This window comes from Vicugna pacos, chromosome 27 (assembly GCF_048564905.1).
Source record: "Vicugna pacos chromosome 27, VicPac4, whole genome shotgun sequence".
Taxonomy (NCBI): Eukaryota; Metazoa; Chordata; class Mammalia; order Artiodactyla; family Camelidae; genus Vicugna; species Vicugna pacos.
Genome location: NC_133013.1, coordinates 25,885,137 through 25,900,460, shown reverse-complemented (window position 1 = coordinate 25,900,460; position 15,324 = coordinate 25,885,137).

Below are 15,324 nucleotides of genomic sequence, written 5' to 3'. Positions count from 1 at the left end.
CTGTGATTTGCAGGGTTGAAGTCTGAACTTCAGTTATCTGATTCCTAGAGCTCTTAGCCACCAAGCCAAACTTCCTCCCATGCCTCTATAAAAATCAGTTTAAGTGAGGGATGATATATTTTATATAGTATTGCTAAATTTGCTGCTAACTATGGAATTTATCTAGAAAAAGGATTTCACTTGCTGTCTCTCTTATTTCTCAAAATAACATCCCCCCATGATAAGAGTTATGCAGGATTAAATGTGAATAGTTATAGCCACTTTGGGAAAATCTTTGACAATACACTAAAGAAGGTAAAGATACATGTAGCTTGTGATTCAGCAATTTCACTCTTGGGCATATACCCAGTATAAACAAACACTTACATCCATCAAAAGACAAATGAGTCTTATGGTGCACGCAAGTGCAAAAATGTTCATAGTGGCTTTATTTGTAATAGCCCCAAATTGGAAACAACTCAAAATTCCACCAAGAGCAGAATGAGGTAGGGGAGCAGAAACTGTGTCATATTCACACAGTGGAATACCACACACCACGAGAAAGAACAAAGCTGCAACGACATACAACAGCACAGATGTCACGACGTTGAGTGAAAGAAGAATATATAATGCTTGATTTCATTTACATGAAGCTCAAGTACAGGCCGAACTAATTCTTGGTGGAAGAAGACAGAACAGTGTTGGAAGGCACTGACTAGGAGTGGGAGTGATCAAAAGAGTGTTCTGAGAAATGTTCCATATCTGGATGTGGGCGGTGGTTTCATGGGTGTGTGCATATGTTGAATTTCATCAAGCTATAAACTCAAGATGTGTACACTTTATTGTATTTGTTATACCTCGAGTTTTAAAAATGGGGACATAACCCTTAGCAATAAAGCAACAAAGTAATATGTATTCATTACAGAACTGCACTGTCCAATACAGCAGCTGCTAGACACATGCGGTTATTTAGATTTAAATTTTAATGAATTAAGATTAAATTAAATGAAAAATTCAGTTCCTCAGCCACATTTCAAGTGCTCAATAGCCAAACACTGCTCGTGGCTACCGTGTTTTGGGCAGCAAAGACAGAACATTTCCATCAACACAGGATGTTCTACTGGTGGCTTCAATAGAAATTTGAAAAATACAAAAGTATATGGAAAAATAACTTATCACTTATAATACCCCCATCCAATGAAAACCATAATTAACATTTTATATTCCTTCCAGTCTCTTTCTAAAAGAATTTTTATGACATTACATGAGTGACCTATGAATGCATTCTTGTCCTAAAATAATTAAATACTGATTAACCCAAACTCCCCTTGACCACCCCCTGCAATCCCAGAGCTCTCCCTGGTGATAACCACTCTAGCTGGGGTAGCATGTATCCTTTCAGACCATTTTTGCATTCATTTGTAAACAGCACGTATCTGTATGGAAATACAAGCAGTGTCATTAACCCCACCCCAGCTCAGGGAGCTTCCATCTGGCTCAGTCCAGTCTTCCCCAGTGCATGTGAAGGGTGTTATTATCTCCACCATCCACACCCCACCAGGGGTCTAGAGCTCTACTCCCCCTCACCTTGAGCTACGCTGTCCCAGGATATTGTAAGAACAAATGTCACCTGGGGCAAGTCAGACAGGGGAGCACACTGTGCTACTCCAACTGGGTGCTCCCAGGGCAAGGAGCTGACTGTAAATCAGGCAGTCTTACTCCATACTCACTGTATGGAGAGCTGGCTCGTGGTCCAGGGCCAGCCTGGCTGACGGTGGTGGTTGCTAGGGTGAAGTCTGGGAGGTCCGCAGGCAGGGCTCAGCTCCCACTGGGGCCTCTCACAAAGGTCTTTTGCTGCTTTCTCACGACAGTGGAGTACCGAACTCTTTTGTGAAGCTGCCCAGGATCCTGTTGGTACTAACATCATAATCTTCTCCCTGAGCAGCGCTGCAGGGACTCATGGCACAGGTTCCCTCTGACTCAGACCAGTACAACTCTTGGTGTTTACCTTTTGAGTTCCATTCTTAATTCATTAATTTTTAAACTTTCTCCATTTTAATATATGTGTTTATAGCTATTAAGGTCCCCCTAAGTGCCACTTTAACATCTTCCAAGTTTTGATAGTGTTTGCATTGTCATTTAGTTTTAAATATTTTATTTCCATGAGATTTGTTCTTTGACTCATGAATTATTTAGTCATGTGCTTTTAAATTTCCAAATGTATGTATTTTTTTCCTGCCACTTTTGCTTTGTTTTTGATACTTATTCAGTTGTATTATATTCAGAGACTATAGACTGTACGATGTTGGTTATTTGATTATTACAACTTGCTCTGAGGAATAGTATGTAGTTAATTTTTGTAAAAGAATGTTTATCATTGAATTGTTGGGTTCATGATTATACGTTCATTACATCACATTTGTTCATTTTACTGTTTACATCTTCTATTTCCTCATCAATTTTTGATCAGCTTGCTCTATTAATTTCTGGAAAAGGTGTATTAAAATCTCCTTTTATAATTGTGGATTTATCCAATTTTCCTTGTATTTTGCTTATTTCACATTGTGTATATTTGAATCAATGTCGTTAAGTTGTACTCTTTCTCAGTTAGATTTTTACTGACGTATAGCATGCACAATTTATTTATTCATACTACTGTTGATGGATGCTGTGTCCAGCTTGGGGCTATTAGAAATAATGGTGTTGTAAATATTCCTGTATATTTTTGGGGGGAATTAATACATTTTTGTAGGAGTGGCACTGTAAGGCAATAGAGTGTGCTTATGCTTAGCTTTGGTAAGATACTGCTAAATAGTTTCCAGTAGGTACCAACTGACCCTTGAACCAGCTGAACCCAGCAATGAGTTATCAACACTCAGCACTGTCTGCTTTCAGTTTTAGACATTCTGTTGGGTGTGTAGCAACATTGCACTGTGGTGACAATTGGCATCTTGCTGATGATTAATAAGTTGAACACTGCTGTTTATTGTCCATTTGGATATTCTCTGATGTAAAGTGTCTTTTACTCATTCTTCTGTTGGCTGGTTTATCCTTTTCTTATGGATTCATAGAGCTCTTTATATATTCCGGATAGAAATCCTTTGTACTTAAAATGTCTTCTTCTCTGGGGCTTCTCTTTTCACTCTTCACTTTTTTTTTTTAAAATGAAAAGCTGCTCTGACTTTTAATGTATTCCAGTTTAGTGATTTTTTTCTATGATTAGAACTTTTGGGGACCATGTTTAAAAAATCTTTGCCTGTCCCAAGATCATGAAAATATTCTCCTGTGTTTTCTTCAAAAAGCATTATTTTTTGCCTTTTGCATTTAGATCTACAAGCCATCTGGAAATTCTTTTTGTGTATGGAGTAAGGTGGGTTCAAGATTCATACTTTTCTATGTGGATAGCCAGTTGGCCCTATATCTTGTATGGAAAAGATGATCTTTCCCCCACTGTAGGGCCTTGGCACCTTTGTCCTTGGTTAGGTGACCATATATGTGGGTCATATATGGTTTTTCTGATTCTCTGCTCCTACCTCTGTCACCCATACCTCTTTCTGGGTCTTTTTTCTGTGTCCTTCTTCTACTTTTCAGGATCCTTGTGATCACATTGAGTCCACCCAGATAATCCAGGATAATCTCCCCATTTTAAAGTCAGCTGATTAGCTATTTTAATTCTATCTGCAGCCTTAATTCCCCTTTGCCATGTAACCTAACATATGCACAGGTTTGGGGGATTAGCGTGTATATGTCCTTGGAAGGCCGTTATTCTTCCTGCTGCAGCGAGCGGTCCAGTTTTCCTGCATCCTGACTGGCATTTGGTGTCGTCACTGTTTTCTGCTTCAGTCATTCTGATGTGTGTGTGGTGATACCGCATTGTGTGGCTTTAGTTTGCGTTTCCCTAGTGGCTAATGATGTTGAACATTTTTTATGTGTTTACATGCCATGTGCATATTCTTTTCAGTGAAATGTCTGTTCATGTCTTGTGCCCATCTTCTAACTGGATAGTTCAGGGGGTTTTACTGTTGAATTTTGAAAGTTCTTTATACAGTACAGATACTAGTCCTCTGTTGGATATGCGGTCTGCAAATATTTTCTCCCATACTGTAGCTTGTTTCTTTCACCCTCTTAACAGAGCTTTTCATACAGCAAACATTTTTAAGTTTGAGGAGTTCAAATTTAGCAATTTTTCCTTTTTATGAAACATGCTTTTGCTCTCAAGTTGAAGAACTCTGCCTAGCCCTAGATCCTGAAGATTTTAATTTTTTTCCGAAAGTTTTACAATGATAGGTTTTACATTTACATCTATGATCCTTTTTAAGTTAATTTTTGTATAAATTGTGAGGATTAGGTAGAGAACCCATTGCCTGTGACTATCCAATTGCTCCAACACCCTTTGTTGAAAAGGCTACCCCTCCTCCAGTGAATTTCTTTTGCACCTTTGTTAAAAACCAGCTGGGCATGTTGGAAAGGGTCTATTTCGAGGTTCTCTGTTCTCATCTATTGATCTATGTGTCTATCCCTCCAGTGACTGATACCCTACTGATTAGTGTAGCTGTACAGTAGGACTTAATATCAAGTAGCATGATTTCTCCCATTTTACTTTCCCTTGTCAAGATTGTTTTAGCTATTCTAAGGGGCTGTTCCTTTCCATAAAATTTTTAGAATAAGCTTGTCTGTGTTAAAAAAAAAAAAGCCTTGCTGGAATTTTTATAGGAATTGTGTTAAACTTATAGACATCTTCACTATGTCAAGTCTTTTAATCCATGAACATAATATGTCTCTTCATTTATTTAGGTTATCTTTTCTTATTCTTACGTGAGCATTTTGAAATTGTAAGCATGCAGATTCTGTACATATTTTACTAAATGTATACATAGGTATTTCATTTTCTCTGGGGTAAAAGGTATTATGTTTTTAATTTTGTTTTGCACTTGTTCATTATTAGTATATAAAAATGTGATTATCTATGTGTCAGTCTTATATTCTGCAATTTGTTGAACTCATTTATTATTCTAAGAATTGTTTGTAGATTCCTTGGGATTTTCTAGGTAGATATTTTTAATGTTATTTTTATAGCCAATTCTTATATTTATTTATCCACATGATCATGTCTTCATTTTTGCTCCTAATGTTGTTCATTTATGTCTCCTTTTTACAAATTAGATTCCCAAGCTATAAACTTAAAAAAAAAAAAACTTTTGTTTCTGTTAATCATCTCTGCTACTTTTTTTGTCTAGTTCACTAATTTCTGGTTTTTATTTTCACCAATTTTTTCTACGTTTATTGGTTTTTTTCTAGCTCCTTGAATTAAAGATTAATTTTTAGAAACCTTTTTGCTTTTGAATAAATTCACTGAAGGTTATAGATCCTCTGCACATTGTTTTAGATAAATCCCATGAGTTTTCTATGTCATGTTTTTGTTCTTATAAAAAGTTTGTGTTTCAGTATGGGCTTATGAAAAAAGCTTCTGGAGGTGGACAGTGGTGATGGTTTACAACAGTGTGAATGAACTTAATGCCACTGAATTGTACACTTAAAATTGGTTGAAATTTTATGTTATGTATATTTGACCATGGTAAAAAATAAGTTTGTAATTCCAATTTGAATTTCCCCTTTACTACGAGAGCTCTCCTGTGTATTTTTAAAAATTTGTCAGGCAGATGGTTTTGTGGTAGTTGCTGCTGTTGTTTCATTTGACTTTTTTATTTTAAATCCTAGTTTCATTTTTGTAGTTTGTGAAGGTATCATGTATGGTTTCTGGTTTTTGGAGGTTTATTGATTTCTTCTGTGGCGTAAATATTTTTTTTTTTGCTTTATCTTATAATTTTTTTAACATTTTTTATTGATTTATAATCATTTTACAATGTTGTGTCAAATTCCAGTGTTCAGCACAACTTTTCAGTCATTCATGGACATATACACACTCATTGTCACATTTTTTTCTCTGTGATTTATCATAACATTTTGTGTATATTTCCCTGTGCTATACATAAATATTTTTAATTTGGCAGAAAACTTAATATGTTCTTGAAGAAAATATGTACTTTCCAATTATTGAGTAAAATATTTTAGGTAACTTTTCACATCAGCTACTTAATTATTATCAAACTATCCATATCCTTACTTCTGTCTATCTGATCTGCTTTCCTGAGAGATGAGTCAGAAATCTCCCACTTTGATTTAAGACTTGTGTGTTCCTTTTACTCTGTCAAAGCTGTATTAGTAGATTTGTGTTTATGCCTACTACATCTTCTTGATGGATTATACCATCTATTACTACGAAACGGTCTCCTTGGTTTTTGTTATGTGGATTGCTTTGAATTTATTTTTTGATGTTAATATTGCAACTCCTACTTTTTAAAAAGTATACATCTAATGTATCTTTTTCTATGATTAAAAATTATTTATTATTTTAATAAAATAATTCTCTAAGGCTTATAATGAAAAAAAGTCCTGTTTTTACTCTTGATTTCAGTTCCCTAAGGCAAAACCTTTCACCTTTTTCAGCTATTCCTTCCAATATTTCTCATTATATTAAAAAAAACATGCTTTTCTGTTATTTTTTCAATTTTATATATTACTTATTGACTTTCTATGGAAGTTGAAGAATTAGCTCTCACACTCTCTCTCTTTTACCCTCCTCCCTCTATCCTTCCAGTGTGATTAAATTATAATTTTTGCTTAAATCAACGTTCAGTGTTTACATTATGATAATTACCCAAACATTATTCACAGCTGGTTCTTGTAATTAATTATGCTTTTATTTCTTTTCTTGTAGAACCTTTTGTTCTCCCTGGAGATGATAATTACCTTAGTTTTTTATTTTTTCATTTGTTTATTTTCTTTGTTTCTATTACTGTATTGCAAACCTTACTGCAGAAATATGCATTTTGTCTCAGCTTATTCTTAAAACTGGGATATTTGATCAGTTTTTTCTTTCCTTAGAGACACGCCTCTGATGCCGTCCTTCCTTCTGCTCCCATGCAGGCTGCCTGCTCGCTGGGCCTGCTGCTTGGTCCCACCCTGGGACTTCCCTGAACCATCATCCTCCAAATTACCTTTGCCCCGTCTGATGTTGGACCTCCTGTTTCCTGGATCCTCTCTCTTCCTCTTCTTCGTTTACTGCCTCTTTTTGGTGGAGCACATTCTCTAGAGAAGCAGGAGAGGATTCTGGTTTTGTGAAGCTTAAAATATACAATTTTACAGAATGACAATGACAGAAGATACCTACTTGAAGTGAAAAAAGAAATCACAACAAATTGCATTTTTGAAAATGGCAGCAAATGCCACAAACATCACAAAATCCAGGATGTTAGCCTAACATTTAAACCATATGACACACCTCTATAATAATTTTCCTCCTGTAATTTTAGTTATGTCTCTGATGCCTTTTGTATGAGTTGAGGTTCAATTGGAAGCCTATGGCACTAGAAGGAAAGTTTTCTTTCTGTCTATCCACCTATTATCTATTTATCTATCCATCTACCTACCTACCTGCCTACCTACGTACCCATCCATCCCTCCGTCAGCTACCTATCCATTCATCTATTGTCTGTCTACCTCTCTCTCTAGGGATCTGTTACAGGGCTTTGACTTTACACACTGTGGGAGCTGGTTAAACGTGCTTTATAAGGCTGTTGCCTTTGCATCTGTAGCTGGAGCTTGAAGCCCACAGGGCAGGCGGGGTGGAAAGGAAGCTGGATGTAAAACTGGGAGAGAGCAAGGACAAGCTGGAATCTCAGAGCATAAACTGAGACCTACAAGGACAGACTGGAACTGTCTTCAACCTTGATGATGTGGGCGTCCTGCAGGAGAAGCTGGTGTCCTCGCAGAAGTAAAAGCACACCTGACTCAGGACTTGGAGAACTGAAGGGGCTCTAGGGGAGGGTGGAGCCCGGCAGCTAGGAGGTGAGCCAGCAGGAAGGCAGCGGCCTGTGTGAGCTAGAGTGGCTGCCACTCCCCCTGCTCTAAACCTCCCTCAGTGCTGCCTCCTGTGGCCACCAAAGGGAGACACATAAGAAAGGGAATTCTGGGAAACATGGTTCAGCCCCGCCAAGTGGACACATTCCAGAGCCGCCAGTGCTTCTCTCTAGTGGTAATGATTTTGCAATGTTTTATATTTTCTTTTTCTTTCTTTTTTTTTTTTAAGAAAGTAAAGTGAGGATTTATTAAGGGAAGGACAGTACACTCTCAAGGGGAGAGCAGCTGCCCCAAGTTTCTCATTTTATATTTTCCCCTGAGAGAACAAAACGGTGACTTAGTCTTTCTTTCAGCATATTTGATCAAAATTTGTCTTCTGTTATTCCTAGTTGAGATTCATAAAACATGCGACTTCACACAATTGGACCTGACGTTATAATGCGATAAGAGTTTTGTGTCCCACAGATATAAGAATTCTGATCAATTCCATTTCATGTGATTCCCACTCAGAAAGAAAAGAAAATGTGCCCTCATGTTTACTCAGTGATTTAGTTGGGTGCGGAATTCTAAGCCTGAGGCTCCTTTCCCTTAGCATTTGGAAGGTATTGCTCTACTTTGCAATGCTGAGTGTGTTCCTGACGGAGAGGCCGCTGGCACTCGCCATGCTTCAGCGAGACCTGAACTCATTGCTTACAATTTTGCACACCTGATGATGGGAATAATTTTCCACAGACCAGCTTCTGATTCCATACATCTCAAACCTTGTTTTTCCTCTTCTGCCCACACACGTAACTACCAGATGCTGCAGAACAGCTTCCTATTAGGATACAACATATGGCCTCGCCCCTTCCAGTCATGGTGCCGGGTACGCTGGTCCAGTGGGTGATGGGAGTTCTCCCAAGCATCATTTTTACAATCAGATACGACAGCAACAACGATATAAGGAAGTGGTTGAAAACCACATAAACGTATATATGTCGCTGAACCCAAACCACTAGTGTCCCTAGCTCAGTGTGGTCTTAATCTGATCCCAGATATTCCTGCAGTCTCTCTAACAGCACCTGGCACAAACTAGACTTGTGACTGCTTTGACGACAGAACATGGCAGAAGTGACATGTGACTCCTGAGACTGGCGTTTAGGAGCCTTGCAGCTCCCTCTTTCGCCCTCCTGATCACCAAGATATGAAGGAGCCCCAGCTACCCTCCTGTTGGATGAGAGGCCGCACAGGAGAGAGCTGAGGAGCCCCAGCCCACAGCCTTTACCCACGGCCACGTGTGGACGGAGGACATCCTGGACTCTCCAGCCCCAGTCAAGCTGTCAGCTGACAGCAGCCACAGGAAGGACCCCAGGCAAGACCAGCAGAACTGCCCAGATTGCCAACCCACAAGACCGTGAGAAACAATAACCATCTTTGTCTTTAACCACTAAGTTTTGGAGTGGTTTGTCAGGGAGCAGCAGATAACCGGACACTTGTAAATCACATAACTGCATATAACTGGGCTTTCAAAAACCCAGTCTGAATGCCTTTCTTTTCATTGATAACAAATTATTCACAATTTATTGTACTTAATGGTCTGTTCGTATCTCTTTCTAACACCTTATTTTGAGTTTCCTGTCTAACATGCTCCCGCCCCCCATTTCTTGCCTTTTGTTACATAGGTCAAATTCTATTTACTGTATTTTTCTTCTCATGATCTGACTATTACAGATTCTATCTCCATTCTTCTGGCTTTTCTATTCAGGAAACAGGACTGTATTGGAACCTGCTTTCTTCATTTTTCTTTGGCTACAGGGTGTGCTTTGGAGGTAATTAGGTTGAATTTTGCCTATCAGAAGGGAAGCTACTGCTTGTGGCCTAGAAAAATATAAAATATAGAATAAAGCAATCAGAATCACCGCAGGAGCGGCGCCCTCGGGGTCTGTCCGTGTGCGGGTGCGCGAGCGGATGGTTACTGGAACACGGCGGGAGAGCAGCCCGTCTGCGGCGGCCCTGGGCTCGTCGGCCCCCGCCTGGCACCTGTCAAGAGCGTCCGCAGACGGACCCAGTGTCTCCAGTTGCCCTGGCTCAGCCTCTGCGTTGCCGGGACCACACTTTGGGCAGGCTTCCCTCTCCCCTCCAGGCCCCTGAGCCCCGGCCTCAGCAAGCGCAAGAGCCGCGGGATGAGCCCCTCCCTCGTCAGCCTCTCCGGGAACTGCCGGGCCACAGCGGGCGCTCTCCCCGCCAGGCCTCACTGGGGCCTCCCCTCGCACGTCCCGCCTCCCCTCCGAAGGCTCTGCTTATCTCGGCCCGCCTCCCCTCTACCCTGTGAAAGAAAATCCTTTTTCTGTTCGATTTTAAGGCGTTTGCAGAGTTCTGAGATGAGAGTGTTCTCCCTGTTGCGATAGATTTCTTTCTAGTTAAAAATCTCCACCTAAGGCTGGATTTGCGTTTATTTGACAAGATAATAGTCGTCACTTGTTTAGCATAAAAGCCTGGATAACATCAGAAACCTGGAAGGTAAACTCTTTACGGGTAGAAGCAGTGGCCCCTTACTATTTTTCCCCAAGAACTTAGACTGTTCTCGAAACAATCGGTGCTACGTATGTGTTTTATGAATGAATGAATGAGTGAACAAATGAACAGTTGCTCAACTCAGGAGACAAGAGAGACAGCCTGGGAGACCTGGGGCCTGGTCCCTCTTTGCCCCAGAAGCTAGCTGCTCCTGGTTCACAGCTATAACCACCAGAGATTCCGGAAGCACACCCTCTGCCCTAGAAATGTGTGCAGTCATGGGGGAAACGGGAAGTTACTTTTCTGAAGGAGCTGCATCGTTTAGAAGCAGATCTTAAAAGTCCTTGCTCCTGCAGGAGGGGATGACTGAGTGACTGCAATGGAATCACACAGTTAACCATGTCAGTCTCACACGAAGTTAAAACAATGGATAGAGACGCACAAATCTGTGCCACTTACTTGAGCTCCCTGCCACCCTTTGCCTTGCTTTCTCCAAGGTCCCCTTCTCCAGCGTCTTGCGACTGGACGCACATATGTGTCTCAGCAGCCGCCTGGCTGCCCTAGGGACTGAGGCAGGAAGGAGCTGTGTTAGGCTCAGCGGTTCTTGATAAAACCCAGTCGCTAAAATCTGACCACCCTTCCCCCACCCCCAAGCTGCTACTAAGGCGACTCCCTTTGCCAGGCGTGTTTATCTTTTCATCACTCTTGACCAGCTCTGGACTATTTCTGGATCCCATATCTGTTCTCTGACAAATTCCACATCCCCGCCAGCTTCCTGGTGTCTATAACTCTGCAAGGCATGGGAAAACGACATTGTCTAACCAAACCAGCATCCCACTGTGGCGAAAAAATAGATTCGTCCAAAGTGATTTGGCACCCATGAGTGTCCCCAAGTCACAGAACAGCCCCAAATCACTGGTTTTCCCCGTGGAGAGGTTTTGCAAACACTAACCCATCTCTGAGCATTTTTATGCTCTGATTTTAATTTGGATGGATTTTACTCTTCTCTTTACTTAAAAAAAATCATTTAAATCCATTTTTAGCTGATTATTCCTTCTCTGAACTTTTTCTAGGACAGCTAGAAACAATGTAATTATCTCACAGGGAGGCTATTTCCCCTTCACCTGATGTGGGATCTCCCGTGCTCAGGCTGCAGGCCGGGGTTACTTCTCCTCCCACTGGCCTTGCTTGTAGCCAACCTGTAGTCTGTGAGAGGGCGAGGGAGGAGTGGCTGCATGGAGCGGAAGCTGGCCCCCCAGTACCTGATGACACAGGTGCATCCGATCTGTGACCCTAAGGTGCTCCCTCTTCCATGAATGCGGGCTGCAGCCCAGCAGCTGCATCTTATCTCTCCCTGCCCGCCTCCCCAACGCAGAAAATTGAGGATGTTATGTTAGTGAAACCCTCCCATCGCTCACATTGCAGAGTGCTCCCTGACTTCTCTCAGTCATGGGAAAGGCCTGGAAGCAGTTACTCTGATGACAGCACCACCTCGTACCTATCCAGCTACACAGTCGACCAGCTGTGCGTCAGTCTAGAAAAGTCACCCTGAAACCCAGCTCGAGTTTGGGGGAGGCGACACACTCTTGTTTTGTTCCAAGAGCTGTTCTTCTGTGGACCTTGCAATGGGGTGTGCAGGGGGAGGGGGGTGCAATGCCTCCCAGGCCGTGTGCAGCGGCCTGGCTGAGGAGGGAGGGGGTCTGTTCACAAATCTGGGATGAGACAAGTACTTCTAAATCAATCAAGAGTTCTCATCTCCCCAAAGACACTAATGCTCAGGTGAACACAGCTATTGCGTTAGACTGGGCACGTCAAACTCTCACTATTGTGTTGTTTTCTTGATTGCCTTATGAAACTAAGTAAAGTTATGTTTCCTGATTCAGAAGTTGCAATGAAAATACCCTTCACGGAAACAAAAGGTGGAAATTTTGCTTAGCAGATATGTTGGCTCTTTGCAGGGCACAGCTGATCCTGGGAGCTGTTCCAATAAGTACACATTCTGTAGCGTATCAAGCAGCGGGCTGAACCCAGCAACAAAAGCACATTCTCCCCAGCTCTGAGGGATCTGAGTTGAAAGATGGAGTTTTAAACTGTTTTCATGATTTCCCTGAAGGTCTTGGTGAAATCACAAACGATATGAAACAAGAGATTGTTGATATCTTGTCCAAATGCCAATTTGCTCATCTGTCTGCCCAGGGGCAAATGATGCAAATGTAAGTCCTGGAAAATTCCATTCAGTCTATGAACTTCTTACCGAAGAAAAAATAACAAATCTTACCTGCTAAATGTACATAACACTGCTAAAAAAGGGGGGGGGGCCTGATTTGCTTACCTATGGTATTGAGATTTTCATAATAAAAGTTTAGGTCATTTTTCCATTTCCTCAAAGCATGCAGAAGCACTTAATGAGATTTTTAATTTATAAGCAGAAGAAGGTAGCCTCCTTAGACACATGCTTACAAGATGTCTTGTAGAATACATGTTAAAGCACTGGCCCGCTGTAAAATAATATTTTCCACGTGTGGGACCAGAGGAATGTTCTTGTCTAACTTGGAGATACATTGAGGATGAGAGAGGAGAAAGGGGTTACTGTGAAATGTCATTTCTCCAAAACTGCTTGATGATCTCCAAAGAGGCCATAGAAGAAGATCAACTGAGTGTACCTGGCTCGTTCCATTTAGGTGTAGGTTGTGACAAAAACTATCCAGTGGAAAAAAAGCGACTCATTTCTTGGAAGTCAGGCTACTTCAGAACTCAAAAAATTCTCATAGTAAAGGATGGCCAAGTTGGATAGGACCTTCTCAATTCCTTTGTTGTCAGTTATTTGAAATCCAAGTTCAATTTCATAAGTTCAGATTGCCTCTGTGCTTTAAAACCATTTTTCCTGAGAAAAGAGGCTTCCCTCGTGGTGACATTTGATGTGCTTCCAGTTGTTTTAAGATGATGGACATTTTAGACTTGGAGAACTTACAGGATGAATTTAGGGACACAAAAGACCTGAATAACAAACAACTGGTCTCCCAAAATGAGCCTGTAGGTACACAGAAGATGGGCATTTTTGGAAAGGTGGAAATTAATTCCTGCAAGTCCAAAAATCAGCTGACACTAGCAAGTAAAATCTTAAGTATTCCAGGCTCAAACACTTTTCTTAAGAGGACATTTAGCACAATGTCATCATGTGGGGGAACCAGTGAGGTTCGGGCTTGAGGAGAGCAGAGCTGCAGTCAAAGTGACCGTTGCCTTTGCCTCTATTTGGGGGGAGGTTATACCTCAGCACTCAAGAGGTCGTGGGTTCAATCCCAGTTCCTCCTCCAAGTGGAAATCAATGAATAAACCTAATTACCTCCCCCTCATAAAAACAAACAATATAAGCAAATACAGTTGTCTCTATTCAGTTTTATCACTCCATAAAAGAAAAGAAGGCTGTCATAAAGGCTGCAGGCAATTCAGAGAAGTGCTATTGGAAAAGGAAGCTGAAAGAGTAAAAATATGCGGCAGTAGTATGGGTCAGAAGGCAACACGTCATTGTTATTTTTTATTAAATATAACTAATATCTGTTTAACTGATACTACTATATTAATATATTCCTTTCTAGAAGTCTTCCATGTATGTATCTTAAGAATATACAGTAATTAGTCTACACAGTTTAAATATCCAGTAGAGTTTAAAAAGTTAAAATAAATTGCTGAATCAGAGGACAGAATATAAAAATATTGTTTTATATTTTATCTCACACATATTAATGTTAATTAGTCCTGCTGTTATTCACCACTAATTGCTACTGTTAATTGTATTGTTTAAATAATAGCATTTACATAACAGAAAGTAAACAATACAGAATACATCATTTCAAATAAACACCTATTTTTACATTTGTATAGTAAAATTTAAAAAGTAAATTCACATATGTATATACTTATTTATCACATATTATATTATTATGATTTTTTTTTTGGTCTGGCATGGCACAGCTGTCTTGGATTGGCTTTCTAAAAAGTTGGTCATCCTATTTGCCACTCAACATAACGCTTCTGAGATTCTTCCATGCAGTGTGTATCAGCTGTTCAATCTTCTTTATTGCTTGGAAGCGCTCCGTAGCATGAATAGACACCTGTCACTTCTTTTCATTCATTCACTAGCTGCTGGACATTCATGCTGTTGCAGTCTGGGGTGACTATGAATAGCGCTATTTTAAACATGTGCATGCAGGTGTTTGTAGGAACATACATGTTTATTTTTCTTGAGTAACTACCTGAGAGTAGAATTGATCGGTTGTACAGTAAATAAAAATGCAAACTCTCATCTTGCTTTCCAAAGCGGCTGCACCATTTTGCGTTGCCCCAGCAATGTCTGTGTTGCTCTGAATCCCAGCTAGTGCCTGATAATTTCAGAGTTTTTAAAAACTTTCCTTTTTCAGCCATTCTAATAGATGAATAGTGGTATCTCATTACTTTAACCTCAGCCATTTTGATGGGCCGTCACAACTGCCTGGAGTGGAGCTGAGACAAAAAGAAAACATAAAGAAAGCAAAGTTCCCCAGTGAAACTGGAGACTGGGACAGGTGTGGAGAGGGCCCTGGGGAACGTACGCGACTTGGAGCATATTTGGAGTAAAGAATCAGCTTGTGGCTGAGGAAGAGCAGGAAGGGGGATCAGCCAGACTCCCCCCTCCCCGAGAAGCCCACACCTGCAGCACTGGAAGTTCTCAAGAGGAGAGAAGGAATGGGGGAGGGGAGGGGAGAACTCTTGCTCAGAAAGGTCAGTCTCAGAGTGTGGCACCCATGCGCCTGCATGAAGGCAGCCTACTGTCAGCCTCGTCCCCGCTGTGTCCCCAGAACCCGGCTCACTGCCTGCCTCATCATAGGAGCCCAAGAGATACTGTGGAATGAATGAACACATGTCTCGGGACTGCTGAAGTTGCTCCCTCCCACC